The sequence below is a fragment of the Saccopteryx bilineata genome, chromosome 6 (assembly GCF_036850765.1).
Source record: "Saccopteryx bilineata isolate mSacBil1 chromosome 6, mSacBil1_pri_phased_curated, whole genome shotgun sequence".
Lineage (NCBI taxonomy): Eukaryota > Metazoa > Chordata > Mammalia > Chiroptera > Emballonuridae > Saccopteryx > Saccopteryx bilineata.
This window is the reverse complement of record NC_089495.1, coordinates 114,958,677-114,977,460: the sequence shown is the minus strand read 5'-3', so window position 1 is coordinate 114,977,460 and position 18,784 is coordinate 114,958,677.

Below are 18,784 nucleotides of genomic sequence, written 5' to 3'. Positions count from 1 at the left end.
GCGACTCAATAGTGGTCCCAGGTTCATAGCAATTTTCTAAGTGTGGACAATAGAGAAGAACTTTCTGACCTGGCAGTGAAGGAAGTTTTTTGTTCAAAAGTCTGGCTGGCCTCTCACTGCTTTGTGGGAGGAAGTCCCTTTTCCATTGTCCTACACAGCACCACTGCAAATGGACATGGGAGACTTTTGTCCTAACAAAGCATGTCAGTTCCTCCTGCCTGTTGGTTCAAGTTGGGGGTTGAAATTTGCCTTGTAAGTTGGACATTCTCAACGCTGTTTGGTGAGCTTTGGCATTTTCCCAGTAATGTTACTGGTCCTCCTGATAAAGCTGTTGGTCTGTTTATTTCCTTAATATTTTCTGGATTGACTCTTGTATAGTCAGGGCCTATCATGCCGGTTCCAGCCCTCACTGAGTCTTCCTCCGAGCTACCTGCCTTTATGCTCTGCTCCTCCCAAAAGCCATCTGGACCTCACCCTGGGAGACAGTGAGCAGAGATCCCTCCTCATTACCCCCTTTTCCCTGTAGGACTCCTGGAGACTCCTTTGTAGAGGACTTGTAACTGTTTTCAGTTTTACTCAGGGAATGCACAGCAAGAAGTGTTTAGGAATGAGCTCCCAGTTCCCTGGCTCACCAGGATCCCAACCTGTTTTTTTAGTATGTTGTCCATTTGCACTAACTTTAGCAAGGGGCAGAGACTTATCTATTGGCTATCTCAAAAGGTACATGGTTACCTGCTATTGGCCATTTTGGAGTGCCACGCACAGCTGAAAGAATGACTCTTAGTACAAGAACTGAGTCACTTTTCCTCTTTGCTTCCAGAACTGTCAGATTAGGCAGAAGGCCATTCTTCTCTTGGGAGTCTCAAAGAAGTAGCCTCCAAGGTTTTGAATCTTCTTTCTTGATCCCCAAAAACTATATTCTTGACATTTATGTGATTTGAGTTTTAAGACACATTAGGCTCCATTTAACTGGCTGTTTTAATATCGAATAACAACAGTTTTTTACCTCTTTTCGGGAATGGGTGAATCCTCCACCTCAGTGGTCCCCAACCCCTGGGCCGCAGACTGGTACCAGTCCATGGGCCATTTGGTACCGGTCCGCTGAGAAAGAATAATTAACTTACATTACTTCCATTTTATTTATATTTAAGTCTGAACGATGTTTTATTTTTAAAAAATGACCAGATTCCCTCTATTACATCCATCTAAGACTCATTCTTGATGCTTGTCTCAGTCACGTGATACATTTATCCATCCCACCCTAAAGGCTGGTCCGTGAAAATATTTTCTGACATTAAACCAGTCCATTGCCCAAAAAAGGTTGGGGACCATTGCTCCACCTCACCTCAGCTCAGCCAATATCACATTTTAAAGTCTGTTATTTGTAACATTCTACTTTTAAGAATCAAATTCTGTATTAGTTAGGATTCATTTTGGTCCAAGTGATGGGAATCCAGTGCATAAAAGTTGAAATAGAAGGAGTTTATTGGCTTCCATAACAAGAAAGCCCAGAGAGGCAAATGTCTTCAAACATGTTGGTTGTAGAGGTTCAATGTCATCAGGACACATTTGCCCCCGCCCCCTGTCTTCTCTACAAATGTTGAACACATTCTAATTGTTTTCCAATTTTAAGCCAAGAGAGCCACCAGCAACTCAAGGTTTGCAATGGTCTCAGAGCTAGCAACACAGCCAAAACTGGAAATGCAAAGATTCCTTTTTATGGCTGTATAAGTCACCTGTTTACTCCTCCTGATGTGGTACTCTGACAAGCGAGATCTGCAACATGTGTTGACTTCCTCTTGATCCAGGAGCAAGATCAGCCACTTATACTGAGAATGGCAGAGGGATGGTTTTCCAAAGAGGTGCAAGGTTAAATACCTTTATCTCCTACACTGATTAAGTCACCTTAGAAGAAGGCAAATACTAAACACAATTCAGCCTGTTATACACATATCATATAATTATTGAACACATATTATTTCTATAGCACAGTGGTTCTCCACTATTTTGGCCTTGATACCCCTTAACTCTTAAAAATTATCAAGGACTCTAAAGAGCCTTTGTTATTGTGAGTTATAGCCATTGATATTTACTATATTTAGAAATTAGAAATTTTAATATTAGAAATCAGAGCAGAAATTTAAAATTATTTTTATAAATTCATTTAAAATAATAATAATAAACTCATTACATGTTTACATAAGTAGAATATTTTAATAAAACATTACTATATTTTCCAAAGCAAATAAAGAAATTTAGTAAGAAAACTTGACATTTATTTGAAACCAGCTGCTTTGCTACTTTTTTCACATTTGTGTAAATCTCTTTAATGCTGACTTCATAGAAGAGAATTAGATTTTTATATCTGAATCTGCCTCAGTTTATTGTCACATCATTTTGATGAAACTTTATGAAAAAATCTAGCTTTATACAGTTATAAATTCAGAAAAAGGAGGAGTACTTTAATAATTGCCTTTTTAGACAATTATATATATTTTTTACAGTACAAGATATAATAAGTAGTAATTTCTATGGTTTCTATAAACTGAAACTACATCAATGATCATTTCATATTCTGTTATATTAAAATTCATTGGTCAAATTTGCACTTTGAATGTATCTTTTTTACACATGCATACTTTTGTAACATCATGCCTTGATTATTTGGAAAATGTTGGTTGTGCAGATTTTCAAAATGTTGACACATTTAACTATATAATATATTTCAAAAATTATATTCATTTACATCACACAATTCTTAGTAAAGTAACTGTCTGGAAGCTGTCAAGCTCATAGTAGTAGATACAAAGTTTTCAAAATTCTAATTCTCTCTTGAAAGCTTGAATTTTATCATTAGCAAAAACTATTATCACTTTTTTATTAAATGATAGTCTCACATTGTTAATTTTAGATAAGATGTCTTTCAAAAACCTACATCTGAATAAGTATAGTCTGTCAGTTGTTCATTCAAGTAAAAATGGTCCTCTATGGAAAAAGCTTGAGCTTGCATCTCAGTCACACTTTTGCTTAAGCGAGCTGTCATACATCCCTATGCAATAGAATACTTTATGCTTACTTCCTATGTTGTCATACAAAATATTGAAAAGATGTATACTCATGGTTGAGATTTAATAAAATAATTTTATTTCTTTATCATGACATTCTTAAGTGACACTTGAACTTCCTTTTTTGTCCTGTTAGTGCATGGCATTGAAGTGTACAGTGTGTCATAGGTGTAGTCTGGGATCACTTGTGCTAAAGTACCAATGATTTTACTCACGCTGTTTTTGCACTATCAGCACAAGTATTAACATAGTGAATAAGGCAAATAACATATTATTATTATAAAGAAAATAATTTTGAGCTCACCAACATCCTGAAAAATCTCAGAACCCCCACCCCCAAACCAGGGATCTGCATATCACACTTTGAGAACCACAGTTCTTTTTGTAAAAATTTAAGTAAAGACTTTTAATTGAGATCCACCATAAAAGGACTCATGAGCTTGGCCTACTATTTCTGGCTAGTCCCCTGATTTTTATCTGTCACTTTTTTTGTTAGGACAGTACATGTCAACCTAGACTTAAAATATTCTTTTCTGAATATCCTTTGAGAACTGGGAGAGAAAGTTAGTTTAACTTAACAAGTAGTTAAGTAAGGAAATATTTATCCTTGGCCAACTTGTTCACCAGACAAAATAAAAAAAAATTCTTCCTTTTATTTAAAATCTTTTGTTGATTAAGAATAATTTTTAAAGATAATATTAATGTTTTGGTATTTTTATATCTATGTAAAACCCTAAATACTTTTATTTCTGGTTTTAATATTTAACTTTGTCTTACTATTATATGAAATTTCTTTTCTATGAAATTCCTATGTCTTTCTTTAAAAAACATTTGTGAGTTAATTATGTGTGAAGTTGGAAAAGGGGAGGCAGTCAGACTCCCGTATGCGCCCGACTGGGATCCACCTGGCATGCCCACCAGGGGGCGATACTCTGCCCATCTGGGGCGTTGCTGTGTTGCAACCAGAGCCATTCTAGTGCCTGAGGCAGAGGCCATGGAGCCACCCCCAGTGCCCTGGTCAACTTTGCTCCAATGGGGCCCAGGCTGCGGCAGGGGAAGAGAGAGACAGAAAGGAAAGAGAGAGGGAGGGGTGGAGAAGCAGATGGGCACTTCTCCTATGTGCCCTGGCCGGGAATCAAACCCGGGACTCCTGCACACCAGGCCGACGCTCTACCACTGAGCCAACCGGCCAGGGCCTTAATACTTTTTTAATGACCTACTGAATTGATTTTTAGAAATAGAGAAACTCTAGTTTGAATTCTAGACATACCATTTGCAACTAATATTGGATTTTTAACCACCCTTAAGCCTCAGTTTTCTCATTCATAGAAAATCAGGTCCCTGTTGTACAAATGATAAAATGGTACCATAATTGTGAAACTTAATGTTCTACTTGCCAAGTAGGAACACTCAATATTCATTTCCTTCTTTCCATTCATTTACTTCCCAGTGCATACTTGCAAGAGCAACAAGTATTGATTGTACTTTTACACAGTTAGAATGGGAGTGTTAGTCTTTCTCCATTTAGTCCTAACTGATTGCCCCAACTGCCATGAGCCAAATTTGGGGAGCAGGGTTTCTTGAAGCTGACCAAGATGCAGGCTATAATCGAAAGATTCAGAAGTAGGACCATCTTAGCAATATCTCAAATAGAAATAACTATTGCTGTCATCTCTCTGATGCAATTTATTTTTAGGAGGAGAAAAGAAAAATTTCTCATGGAATTAGGACAGGTAGAAGAGGGAAATGGGAGGGGGTTTAATGTTGTGTTTTTTTTAATATCTTAAAATTTTCTCCAATTGTTACTACTGTTTTCCTAAAATAGCCAGCATCCGATCATTATAACATTCATATTAAAGCATTATTCAATAACCCATTAAACAAGTTTGTTGTCTTCACTGTACAAACTTAACAGAAAGAAAATCAGTTTCTCCATATTATTAAGTTAAAAATTAGTTTTCTGACTAGAATTTTCTATCTCACTGTTTAACTTCATGAATAATGCTGCCATCATGATAGAATCCTTGCTGTGGTTGGTTCTACTTTATTAACACTTGGCAGCCCTTGATTCCTTTTACTGCCAAATATATAAACAAATTGTTAGAACAAGCCATCACAGTCTGAGACCGAAAGAATTTCATCAGGTACTAAATTGATGTGTCTCAAGAAATAATAAGCCAAGGTTCTGGCTGGGTGCCTTGGTAAATGGGGCCTCCTTCCTGCATGCAGAGGTCGTGAGTAAGATGCCTGGTCCAACCACACAGGAGAAGCAGCCAATGAGTGCACAGCTAGGTGGAACAACTTAGTGGAATAATGAGTTAATGTTGCTCTCTCTCTCTCTCTCTCTCTCTCCCCCTTTTTCTCCACCCCTCTCCATTCCTCTTTCTCTAAAATCGATGGAAAAATTAAAATAAAAAAGAAAAGAAAAGGAAGAAAGAATGAGCCAAAAAACACCTAGAATGGATTTATTAAGCAGTAAGGAAATTTTTCATTGATGATCTCTAAAATATTCTTTTCAGATGCTGTTAAGGCTAATAGTTAAAAAGGCACATAGCTAAATGATATGAGTTGGACACCAAATGCATGGAAAATTTATATATAACTATGCAGAATTATAGAAAATTGACCATTTTATTTCCCTTCTCAGGTGATTTTCTAACTCTTAGCTTTATTTTTACTCTTAAATATTACATAATTATTTTTAAACATTAGTAATGTAAGTTAGAATAAACTGATAATTTGGTTTGAAAAGATGACTGTCCAACTTTTCAGGAAGCCTGGGTTCTTGTCCTTACTTTTATGCTAAATATTTGTGAACTTACTAAAATCAATTAACTTCTCTCAGTTTCACTTTTGTCATCCATAAAAGTAAGAGTATCAGATTAAATAATATCTGAGGTTCACTAATGTGATAGAATATGAACTGCAATGTACTTTAAATAGTTTATTTGTGGTAGAAAAAATTTGAGAATACTACTTCTTTCAATGAAAATATGCAACATGAAGGAGGCATCTTAATGTCTTATATACCATTTTATAACACTTGAATCATAGTTATATGTAATCTTTACTTTTTTTTTTTTTTTTGTATTTTTCTGAAGCTGGAAACGGGGAGAGACAGTCAGACAGACTCCCGCATGCGCCCGACCGGGATCCACCCGGCACGCCCACCAGGGTCGACGCTCTGCCTCTCCGGGGCGTCGCTCTGTTGCGACCAGAGCCACTCTAGCGCCTGGAACAGAGGCCAAGGAGCCATCCCCAGCGCCAGGGCCATCTTTGCTCCAATGGAGCCTCACTGCGGGAGGGGAAGAGAGAGACAGAGAGGAAGGAGAGGGGGAGGGGTGGAGAAGCAGATGGGCGCTTCTCCTGTGTGCCCTGGCTGGGAATCGAACCTGGGACTTCTGCACGCCAGGCCAACGCTCCACCACTGAGCCATCCGGCCAGGACCTGTAATCTTTACTTTTAATTTCTCATTGTCTTTCTCTGTAATTTTCAGCACTTTTTATGTAATACAAAAATTATTTGTCTTTCATCTTGCAAGGAGGTTATTTGAAATTATTGTTTTATGTGTATTATTTGAATTCCTTTAATAGACAGCATTTAGATTTATTTAATCTTATTATCTTTCATACCCAAAGCCAATCTTATCTTTTTCTGATTATAATAGTAGAGGTCTTGTTTATTACCTTATCTCTTGACCATTACAAGAATAAAAATATTTGAAAATGTCATATTCATTACACACAACAATATTCTGAAATAAAGGACTCTAAGAATCTTTAATGGAAATTATTAGAGAAATTTTAACGTTCACCAATTTAACCTTCATCTGTATCATTTCCACTGTAACCCTTTCATTAACACTGGGTAACATTTCACTCCCAGTACAAACTTAGCAGAGGAAAATTCCAAATTCTGATAATTGAATCATATACGTTGTCAAGCTGTGCTTGAAAATATTTTATGTTGGCTTAAGGTTCTAGAGTAAATATGTTATTTTTTTTTTGTTTGCAGAGAACTAGATGCTTTTAAAACTTTAGTTCAGATACATGGACATATCAGTTGCTTTCTAGTTGGTTTTACTGAAATTTTCTGTTGTAGCGCAGCTCTTTTATTGGACACTATTTTCATAACTTATATTAGTAAAAAGTTGATTATTATTGATGCACATGGTGAAAGGACTCATCAAATCATATTTCAGAGCTTGGTATGTCTGTATCTATCAACTCCCATGCTACTACAGTAACATACTTGAACCACAAAAATAACCACATTATCACCAAATCATTTATTATTTTAGTTTCAAATGTTATACTCCAGGCAATCCTCACACTCCATCTTCACCACGCACAACCTCTCCATAGTGAATGGGACTCACTGACTTATAATGGAGACACAACAGTAGCCCACACACTTGTCGATTGGTCTATGGGAAACCATGGTAATTAGCTATAAATAGAGGGGGAAAGACTGATGGTGGCCTTTATAGCAGATAGTACATAAAATAAATAATTTAACTAACTGGTTACCAAATGAACTTGAAAAGTTTTCATGTTAAAAAGACGAGATAAAGAAATTGATCAATGTAAAGTGACTTAGTGGTTTAGCTGTGATGTAGCCTACAAACTAGTATTCCCACCTGTTTGCTGAATATTTTTATGATCTTGGTTAACCATTTTCACTCCTTTATCAAGGTGGAAATTCCCTGAGGTAACAGACAGTAAAACCTAAGCTCAGACTTTGGTTGAGGGTAGAATTCTCGTTGAGGGAATGATAGCTTCAACTCTGTTGGCTGATAGTGGAAACAAAATATCAGGTTGGGTTGCTGGTAGAGAGAACTTAAGACTAATTTAGTCCTCAAGGCAACTGACTTCATTCAGGGAGAGACTGCACATTTAGTCTTTACAGAAAGAAAGTAGACTATATGTTGGTTACATCTGACTGTTCAGTGCATGACATCAGCAACATACATTTAGCATGAAGAGGTAAACTATATCAGCTTTTCCAAGACAGAAATTGGTTTAGGAATTTAAAAAATGTAAAGGTCTTGGAATATGATGGGACACATTTGAGGTTGTTCTAATTAAGCCAAGCATGTTTATATATATATATATATATATATATATATATATATATATATATATATATATATATATTTCTAAAAATTTGTAAGGAAAGCCTAGGTCTCTTTTTCTTGCCATAAAAGAATAACCACAAAGAAAATCTGGTGTGAAAATAATCCCTAACAGATTTCTCTTAGGAAACATCTGTTTCTTATATATCTGGGGTTTAGTTGAGAAAAATGATACTTGTAAGAAATTAGAGACAAAACAGTCATATCACATAGCCAAGATTTATCCAGAAATGGGACTGTGTAGAATTTAAAAAATAAAAAATATAATAGAGTTTAAATTTGCCATCTGCTATTAAGACAAAAATGTCGCATTTCTTCCTTATTTAAAAACAGCACTGAATATGCACAAACCGTATTATCAACAGTAGCACTATGGAATTTAAAAGCACCAGCCCTGGCTGGTTTGCTTAGTGGATAGGATATCAGCTTAATATATGAACATCCTGGGTTTGATTCCCAGTCAGGGCACATAAGAGAAGACCATCTTCTTCTCTCCCCTTCTCTCTCTCTTCCCTTCCTGCAGCCAATGGCTCTATTGGTTCTAGCGTCAGCCCTAGGCACTGAGGATAGCTCAGTTGGTCTGAGCGTGTTAGCCTCAGGCACTAAAAAATAGCTCGTTTGATTTGAACATTAGCCCCAGATGGGGGTTGCCTGGTGGATCCTGGTCAGGGTGTGTATGGGAGTCTGTCTCACTATCTCCCCTCCTCTCACTTAAAAAAAAAGAATTTAAAACTACTCTTCTGTGTGTACCACTGTCTCAGGTATTACACAAAAAGAGTTAACAAACATGGGAGCCCATTTGAGTATTAACAAAACCATACAGGTGATTCCATCTAAAGGAATTAATATGACATGTGTCTGATGTGAATAAATAGTTGAATAATAATATTAATATTGTGTATAAAAAGAAGGGATATTGCATAATCGGGTAGGATGATGTGTCAGGGAGAGATTTGCATATTAAGAATGACACTAAAAGGAAGTTTCTACCATGAAGATACTTTGGAAACTAATTATTCTAAATAACTTATTGTTATTATAATATTAGTTAATAATAAGGAAGCATTGTTTTAGATGGAAGTATATTTACTACTCTATTGTCATTTCTTACTTTACATTTATCCTTGTTTGAAATAAACAATAAAAACAAATAAATACACAATAAAAATGTTAAATGGAAAGATAGTCCAAGATGAAAACTGATTTAAATCATCCATTTTAGAAGAAAGGTGGAGGACAGAGAATAAAGCAAAAACTGTCCATAACCTATCTCCTCCTGCTGCCCACCAGCTTTATTCAACAGTGATGTGTACAGAGCGAGTATTTCTATCCTGTTTAGAAGAGGGAAAACTGAGAGACCAATACTTAAATATTTTACTCAAAACTAGTAAGAAAGTAAGTGATCCACATGAAGTAAGTGTTGAACTTTTTCAGTCCTTTAATGTAGGTCATGCCTCCCTTGTACATGTTTACAATGTATCTTTCAGGGCTTTTCAAATATATAGTACCAACTATAGAGGAGCTCATATTGTGGGTTTTTTTTCATTTTTTGTTGTGTTTTTTTTTTGTATTTTTCTGAAGCTGGAAACGAGGAGGCAGTCAGACTCCCACATGCACCTGACTGGGATCCACCCGGCAGGCCCACCAGGGGGCGATGCTCTGCCCATCTGGGGCATTGCTCTGTTGTGACCAGAGCCATTCTAGCACCTGAGGCAGAAGCCATGGAGCCATCCTCAGCGCCTGGGCCAACTTTGCTCCAATGGAGCCTTGGCTGCGTGAGGGGAAGAGAGAGACAGAGAAGAAGGAGAGGGGGAGGGGTGGAGAAGCAGATGGGCACTTCTCATGTGTGCCCTGGCTGGGAATTGAACCCGGGACTCCTGCACACCAGGCTGATGCTCTACCACTGAGCCAACCGGCCAGGGCCAGAGGAGCTCATATTGTTTAAGTTAGCATTTCCATAACAGTTCTCTAATGTAAAACACAACTACTTCTTTCCAAAGTTTTAAGTGATATCAAAGAAAACTGATGTGATAGAGTTCTGATTTTTTTTTTTTTTGACTGATGGGTACAATTACAAGATTGGATGAAATTGGGAAACAAATTGACTTCTGATTTTTTTCTGTATATTCTCTAAACAGCCTGCAGGAGCTAAGCTAGAAATATCTGGCATTGCTGCACATGAAAGCCAAGCTCACAGTGAGGTCTATAGTTAGAGGAAGTGAAGGCAGGAAATGGAGAGTCACTGAGTCATGTCATGGGAATGTATAGCTAGTGAGCTTTGATAACATTCATTTCCACCACACTGTTGATTTTGGAAGATTTGTCGTGGGAATCGTATGTAGATTTCTTACAATTTGGGGGTGTGTTTGTTTTTATGTTTTTTACTGTGTTTAAGTGGTTTGAGACAGTTATTTCTTTTTTAGTACAGCAGAAGAAAAAACCTTGAAATGGTAAGCTTTATACAGAGTATATCATATAAGCTCCCTGTTTGGTAGTTTTCCTAAGTGGTTAACTGATCACCCTTATTTTGCTAACTATAAGGAAAAAAAGCCAAGGCCTTCATTTCAATTAAAAAGTTATTTTGCTCAAGCTTCCATCCAGTTTTATGGATGGATTATAATCCTATTGGCTAATCCTGTTGACCACTATCCTATTTCCAGCTTTCTTCTCACTGGTAGTAGACAATGACCCAATGCAATGTGTCAAAAATAAATTGAGAAAGTTAATGCAAAGGAACAAGGGAGCTAGAACAGGAGGGCCTTAAAATCTAATGGTTCTATTTATAAGTCCTTTTCATACAGTCTGATGCATGCCTTTATCAGAGCTGTCATTGCTTAGTTCCCCAGCACCTGGGCTCCTGGCACACCTTCCTTTTCTCCTGGCACACCTGACTCTTTTCTTCAAAAGATTAGTTCATTTATTCAATTTGACACATATGTATTGAAGGCATACTAAATGATAGGTACCATTTGAGGAGCTGGGGATAAAACAGTAAAAACAAAACCCCTGCCCTTCTACTACTAACTCTAAAGGGCTGAGAAAACAACAAACAAAATTAAGTGAAATAAATGGTATACTGAATGGCAATAAGTGCATTGGGGGAAGAAAAGGAAGAGCAAGACAGAGGATAGGAGTTAGTGGGAGTGGAGAGTTTGCATTCTAGATTGGGTGGTTAGTGAATACTGCCCTGAGAAAGTGACCTTTTAGTCAATATGGGAAGGGAATGTCTGCTGTGATTCTACACTAAGTGAGATAGTAGGAAGCAAGGACAATTCCTCGTCAAGTAGAATGGGGAAACTGAGACAGATAGCTGAACAAACTGGCTGATCAATTTACAGTCACATACAGAAGGTCAGCTCCCTAGAGATGACATCTAGACCTCAGTTGTATTTCAGCTCCAGGCCCAGAAAATAGCAAAATCAGGTGGGCGATGCCAGGACCAGCTGCAATGACTAATATCTCCTGCCCTGACGCTGACCAATCAGTAGAGACCACGACCCTGACAGGGCACACCTGGAAAAGCTGATGAATGTTCTATTGGGATTTCCCCTAAGACCTCTCTTAAATCCCCAGCCTTTAAACACACTCAAAACAAAGACCCAGAGCAAGCTCTCCCTTCTGGGAGCAGTCTGGCACCTTTCTCTTCCCTCTCCCCCTCTTCTTCCCCAGATGTGCTTCTACTAAACTTTAAGGGACCCTAGAGACTTTCAACCAAGGGAATAGTGGCCAGCAGCAGCTCATCTCAGGCTAATCCCTGAACCTATCTCCAAGTTCCCCTTTTCTCTGACTTCCCAGTGCTTTCCAGAGCAGCCCAGCCTAGGCCCATTTCTTCCCATTTTTAGAGAACCAAAGCAACCCAGCCTAAGCTTTCCTGTTGCTTCTTCTATTCTAGCCCTTCCTTATTTCACTGTCCCCAGCTTTAATCAACTTACTCTCAAAATTATCTGGACTCGTTTCGTGAAGTCTTTCCTGCATGAAGTCAAGAACCCACACACTACTGGCTAGCCTGAGGCAGACCTGAAGGGCCAGGGCTTCTTTCCAGTAACATAAGGACTAGTGCTCCTGAAGGAACTGAACCTCTTTCTTCCCCAGCTGTGCAGAAATCTTTGATGTGAGCTGCTAACTCTGGTAGTCTTATGTCCTGAAGACACAGCATCCCCAACATAGTTTCATCTTTTTGAGTTTGCCACTCTGCTGAAGAACTTACACCAAGTCATTCAGAGTCTCATGGGGAGGCCATTCGTTTGGCACCAATCTGCTAATTATAATGCTCATAGCCTCTTCCACTAAACCCCATTCTTTTACCTGCAATGCAGCCAGATACTGGCTGGTTTCTATGAATATGATGGAAACTATATGTTTTGGAGGCTAAGGGTTAGTTGCTGAGTAAATCCCAAATTTGGAATATTTTGACTTACTTTTTAAAAAGTGAGTAAACCTTAATTTTAGAACAACTCTAGGTTATAGAAAAATTGAGCAAAAGCATAGGGTGTTCCAAAATACTCTTCACCCCCATGCCCACCCACAGTTACTAGCAATTTGCCTTAGTGTGTTACATTTATTACAATTGATGAACCAATATTAATACACTATTCTTAACAAAGGTCACAGTTTACATTTGGATAAACTCTTTGGGTTGTATGGGTTCCTGGGTACATGGTGTTGAATGTGGGGAATCAGGCCCAGACAATGGCTCTGCTTTGTAAGGGGTTTTGTGTCAGTACTTAAGAGTTTGTTCCACAAAGAGGTTTTTCTTGAAATAATGGGCTTAGGGTTCATAAAGGTCAGATAATCATGGTGAAATTTTTAGGGATCCCTCACCAACGCACACACTCAAGTTTAATATCTCTTGGATATAGGAACTGCCTGTAAATACCTATATCCCTCAGGATAACAAAACCTTGTTTAATAGAAAAATACACCAGAAAATGTATGCAGTAATGTTATGGTTTCAATTAAACAAGACTCATGGAGGCAAAATACCTTGACAAGGCAATTTTTAATAACTTCTACAGAAGGGTGTGGGTCATTAGTGAAAGCCTGATAGCTAGCACCTGGGCAGGGCGCTGTATTCTGTTTTTGTTCCTAATGTGGGTACTAGGCTGGGTCTTGCCCCATTGGCTGGGATGTTGACCATACAATCTTACTCTTTTCCTGATTGGCTAGTTAATGGCCACGTGGTGGGGGCAGGAGGAGGGAGGGTGAGATAGGGATAGCATTAACTTCATAAAGCTGGATAAGGTGTGTTAGGGAATCATTGGAGAAACCAAAGGAAGGGGGTTGGGGAAATTCCCATTGAAGAAAAGAACATGAGGTAAACACGTTGTTTTTCTTTCAGGAAGAAATGCCTGTTCCTTTGGAGGGCTGTTTCTGAAGTAGTTTGGTGGAGTCAAAAGTGCAAAGGATGCATTTAACATTTGAGTGACTTTGGGCAAATTAAACTGTGTGAGCTTCAGCTTTCTCATTTAAAAGGGGCAAATGATACTTAACTCAGCATTAATGAGATAAACTCTGTAAACAACCTAGATAGAACAGATATTAGATATCTGTTCTGTAGATAGATATTTATTCTATTATATATAATAGATAAATAGACACTCAGTACATGATAACTGTAGTATACTATTCAATTTTTATTATTTTTTCACTCAACTTCCAACATGTTTTTGCTTTTAGGTTCCCCCCCCAAAAATCTTCTAGTGCAATGATTCTCCAACTTTATTCATAGGAATTCTAGGGCTCCTTATTGCATTGGGTGGGGTGTAATGCAAAGACAAAATGGGTTGGACTCCAAATTTCCATTTTTGTAATTTATATATTGGAGTTACAGTGTACAAATCAAGATTTTTATTTGTACATGTAAAAATTTATTTGTACAAGTTTTTTATTTGTACAATGTACAAATAAAGTCATTTTTCTATGAGAAGTTGCTTTTAAACAGCGATCCTTTATTTACCTTAGAAGTCTACAACAGAGTGGGGCTAAGTTCTTTGCTCAAGTCAGAATTTTCCCTTAAGCTTCCAAGGTACAACTTTAGCATCAAACTACAATTCACCAATCACTGATTACATATACCATATACTTAATTAACACTCTTTGGAACTTTTGAAAATCTTTTCATTGGATTTTAAAAAGCAAAGCAAACAAAACCAACCAAACAAACAAACAAAAACCCTGTAATTTTTCCAGGTTAGAATATTGGCTTCTCCTAATAAATTGTTTCAGACTTCTCAGCAATTAGGCAACCAAATCACTAATATCTCCTAGGCTAACTCAACCTTCTCCCACAGTAATACAATGAAGAAATGTTTTTCCATTTTATATCTGACATGTTTCCAAGGTCTGTTCCCTTTTCACCAGTGGGGCTCAGCTTAGAACTTTTACTTTAATATTTTACTCTAAACAGGCAGCCCATCTGTCATTGGTAAATTCTTCAGTATTCCATAGCATGGCAATGGCCATGTGGCATATTTAATACCTACTAGCATCTTTCAATGCATGACATAAAATGACTTCCCCAGAGCAAAATGAACATGTGGAATTCTTTAACAAAACAAAAATACCACACAAACTTTTAAAATAAGTTTGCAAACTATTGCCATTCAAGTCGATTGCAATTAAAATCAAATTATAATTTATAATTTACATGAGAGATACAATTATCTTTCATTTAAACATTATTTGAAAGTTTAAAAGAATATGCTTAAATGAGCAATATTGTTATATCACATTCATTTTTTGTTTACTGCAGTTTCTTATTAATCTTAAAGTTATAGATTTGTTTTATTTTTCTTAGCATTGCTGTAATTTTGAGAATGACTTTGAAAATTATTTTCATAGCCTAAAGAGAAAAATATCATAGGTCACATTTTCAGTCTGATAATTCTCTGAGATTACTCATGCAAATAATGAAAACTAGTGAAGTTGGCAGAGATGAAAAAAAGAAAAATAACTTGAAGTGATTAATTCCATGATCCAAGGCTGTTTCTTGAATTTTTTAAATGTAAAGACACTGTTGTTCAGATTAATAAAATTAGCACATTCATTTTTGGTCCTAGAAGAAGCAGAATAAGTCCATTATTTTGAACTCTGAGCTAAATTCTTAATTATTTTAAAAACAGAATGTAAAGGGAATTTTAAATAAGTAAACTATTTTCAGATATCAACTGTTTTCATATATTTATCCTATTTTTGTCTTAATTGATTGGATGGAGTCAAGACACATAAAAGTAACATTTAATTTCCCTAAATTATTTATTAGAAATTGGTCACAGGAAGAAAATGAACAATAATATATCTTCTTAGCTTCCATTACATATAATTATATGAATATCTGAATACTAAACCACTAAATTAATTATTAGTTTGCTTTATCAAGAGATAACTTTTGATAACATCTCCAAAATATTTAATTATAGTGAGTTGCCTTATGGAAGTTTCAAGATTCATTGACTACATGGGGATTATATAAGTTGATGTTTAGTTTTCTAAATTGAGACTTGATTTTTTTATTAGCAATTCTAATCAGTTGATCAATAATTGATCAGAGGAACAAAACTAACATAAAAGGGGTATGTAAATATATTTGAAAGATATATATAAGCCATAATCAATTAGATAAGGTGAGATATTGGAAGATGGAACAATCAAGATGAGAAGATGAGACGATGGAAGTATTCTCTCTGACTCAGAGCACAGTATGAAGACTGTATCTAGTCAGAGAGGATGCCTTCAACTTGAGATGTTTAAAATCTGAAGGACTTGAGTATGAATCTGAAATACAGGTGGAGAATATTTTAAGGAAACATGACCTAAATGTTTTAAATCAGTGTTAACACAAAGTCCTGTATGATCATAGCATAAAGAGTGATTAATTCTGTGAGCTAGTATCAAAGAAGGCTACAGAGAGAAGATGATATTTGAACTTAAAAGACAGGTAGGATTTTAGTAGATGGAAAGAAGAAAAAGGTATTTCAGGTTGAGACAACCTTATGAACAAAGATTTAAAAGCTTGAGAGTGTTTGATGTTATCAGGAAATGGCTGGTAGTAGAAAAAGCAAAGAATTCAAGAAGAAAGATAATGAGGATTAAGGTTCAAAAGAAAGATGACTGCCAAATACTGGTAACCTTTTAATTTTATTCTAAAGAATTTTCGTTCTATTCTCTAGAGACAATGGGGATCCTTTAAAATTCTTTGAGGAGGAAAGAACCAGATATTCATTATGTAATTTTATAGACACAGAAGTAATTGGGTTTGGTGGCTGAATTTATTTGAGATTGGGACATAAATACAAATCAAAAACCATACTGAGATGTCTACATAGGAAGGCTAGGGTCAACAGAGGTGGCATTAATTTTAAAAAAAGGACAAAGGAGGAACATTTATATGTGGAGGAACTCTTGAGATTGAAGCCTAGTGGATCTCTAATGAAGCAGTAGATATCTAAGATGCCTCACTGGAATTGTGGTGATGAACATAGAGATTTGGCAGAGATGATTGTAGTTATAGGAAGAAGTAATGAGAAAGAGAAAGACTAAGAATAGAACCCTAAGGAATGCCTACATTTAAGAGGAGGACAGAGGAACAGAAAGTAGAGGAGAAAAGAGTGCCCAGAAAGGCAGTAAAAGAATCAGGAGAGGGTAGTATCATAGAATCCAAGGGAAAGGTATGGCTAAAGGGAAGAAAAAGGTAGACACCTTGAAACAGTCACTGAGAAGAGATCTTTGAATTTGGCATGTAGGAGGAGATGGTTGATAGGTCACAGAGAGAATATTTTCAGTAGAATGATGGAGCCAGAAGCTAGATTACAAAAGGTTAAGGAGTCTCAGATAAATAACACTGTAGCAAGTGAGAACTTTGAGCAGTTTGTTATGATTACTAAAAGAGAAAAAGTTGAGGAAAATGGTTGTGTAATTAATTGCAAAGGTCTTTTATTACATAAAAGAGAGTGAGAACACTGCAACAGATCAAGGTTAACTATTCTGAGTAAGGAAGGGTTATGATGGTGCCCAAATTAAAAGCTTTCTAATGATCTCATGAAACGTCTCACAAGGAATTTACTCTCCTAATCCAGGGTCTTGGAAATTTCTCCCTCTCTCTTAGAGCATTTATATCCTGTCCATGTTCTAAAATATGACTCTTTTCTTTCCTTTTTATGTTCTATTTAAAATATGTTAATTTCTCCTTTCATCTTTAAGCCATGTAACCAAAGTAACTTTATAGGTGTTTAACATTTGAATTATATGTAATGATATTTGTAGAAATGAGACTAAATAAATAGAAACCAAGGACATTGAGAAAGCATACTTATTATACATAGAATGATAATAACATAAAACTGAAAACTATTTTCATGGCAAAAGCCTCAACAGCAGCTGCTAAGATTTTCTTTACTTTGTGCTAGAACAGTGCTAAGAGCTTTCGTGGATCCTTTCATTTGATGCCCACCACATCCTGGATGGAGGGAGGGACATTTTATGGATGAAATAACCATGTTTAAGGAGGTTAAGTTGCTCAGTGACAGAGCTTGTCAGTGGAAAAACAGTGTGACAAAGTCTGACACTATCCTTTGTTAAAAGGTCATTGTTTTAATAATGAATGGTTACTTCAGGCTAGTGATAAGTTTATAAAATGCTTTTGTTTGGATAACTGGTTTCCCCAAAGCAAAAGTCAGGTTTTCAATGGTGTGACAGAGTAGGTAACACTACCTATGTAAATGGAGGAAATCTTTCCAAGGTCAAAACTGAACTTAGTTGCTGTGGAGGTGCTGTTATGAATGGATTCCTTTTCTTTCTGGCAGACAAGAAGCAGACAGTATTAAAATGTAGGAGTCTATGTTCTGCAGGAAGAGGAGGTGGTGGGGGATGTGGAGTAACTGTGATGAGGTGAAGAAATGTAGCAGGAAACAGAACTGAAGAAAACATAAACCATGCAAATTACATACCTGGAAACAAAGGTTGATGAGGAACGATGGAAACAATATTATTACATAGGAAGGAAAGGATTTTAAGCCTCCAACGAAGCAAGCAGCTGCTGGTCCCCCTGTTCCCACCTTAGCACTTTTACATTTGTTGCCTGGCAACTGGATTTATACTGCAAAGTCCATTTACCTTCTATTAGTGGCCCCCTGAGGTCACTTTTTTTTTTTTTTTTCATTTTTCTCAAGCTGGAAACAGGGAGAGACAGTCAGACAGACTCCCACATGCGCCCGACCAGGATCCACCCGGAACGCCCACCATGGGGCGATGCTCTGCCCATCCTGGGCATCGCCATGTTGCGACCAGAGCCACTCTAGCGCCTGAGGCAGAGGCCACAGAGCCATCCCCAGCGCCCGGCCATCTTTGCTCCAATGGAGCCTTGGCTGCGGGAGGGGACGAGAGAGACAGAGAGGAAGGCGCGGCGGAGGGGTGGAGAAGCAAATGGGCACTTCTCCTGTGTGCCCTGGCCAGGAATCGAACCTGGGTCCTCCACACGCTAGGCCGACGCTCTACCGCTGAGCCAACCGGCCAGGGCCTGAGGTCACTTTTGAAGTATCTGGGTCCTAATCTCAAGAAAGTACACTGATCTTTTCCTTTCCCTATGGCT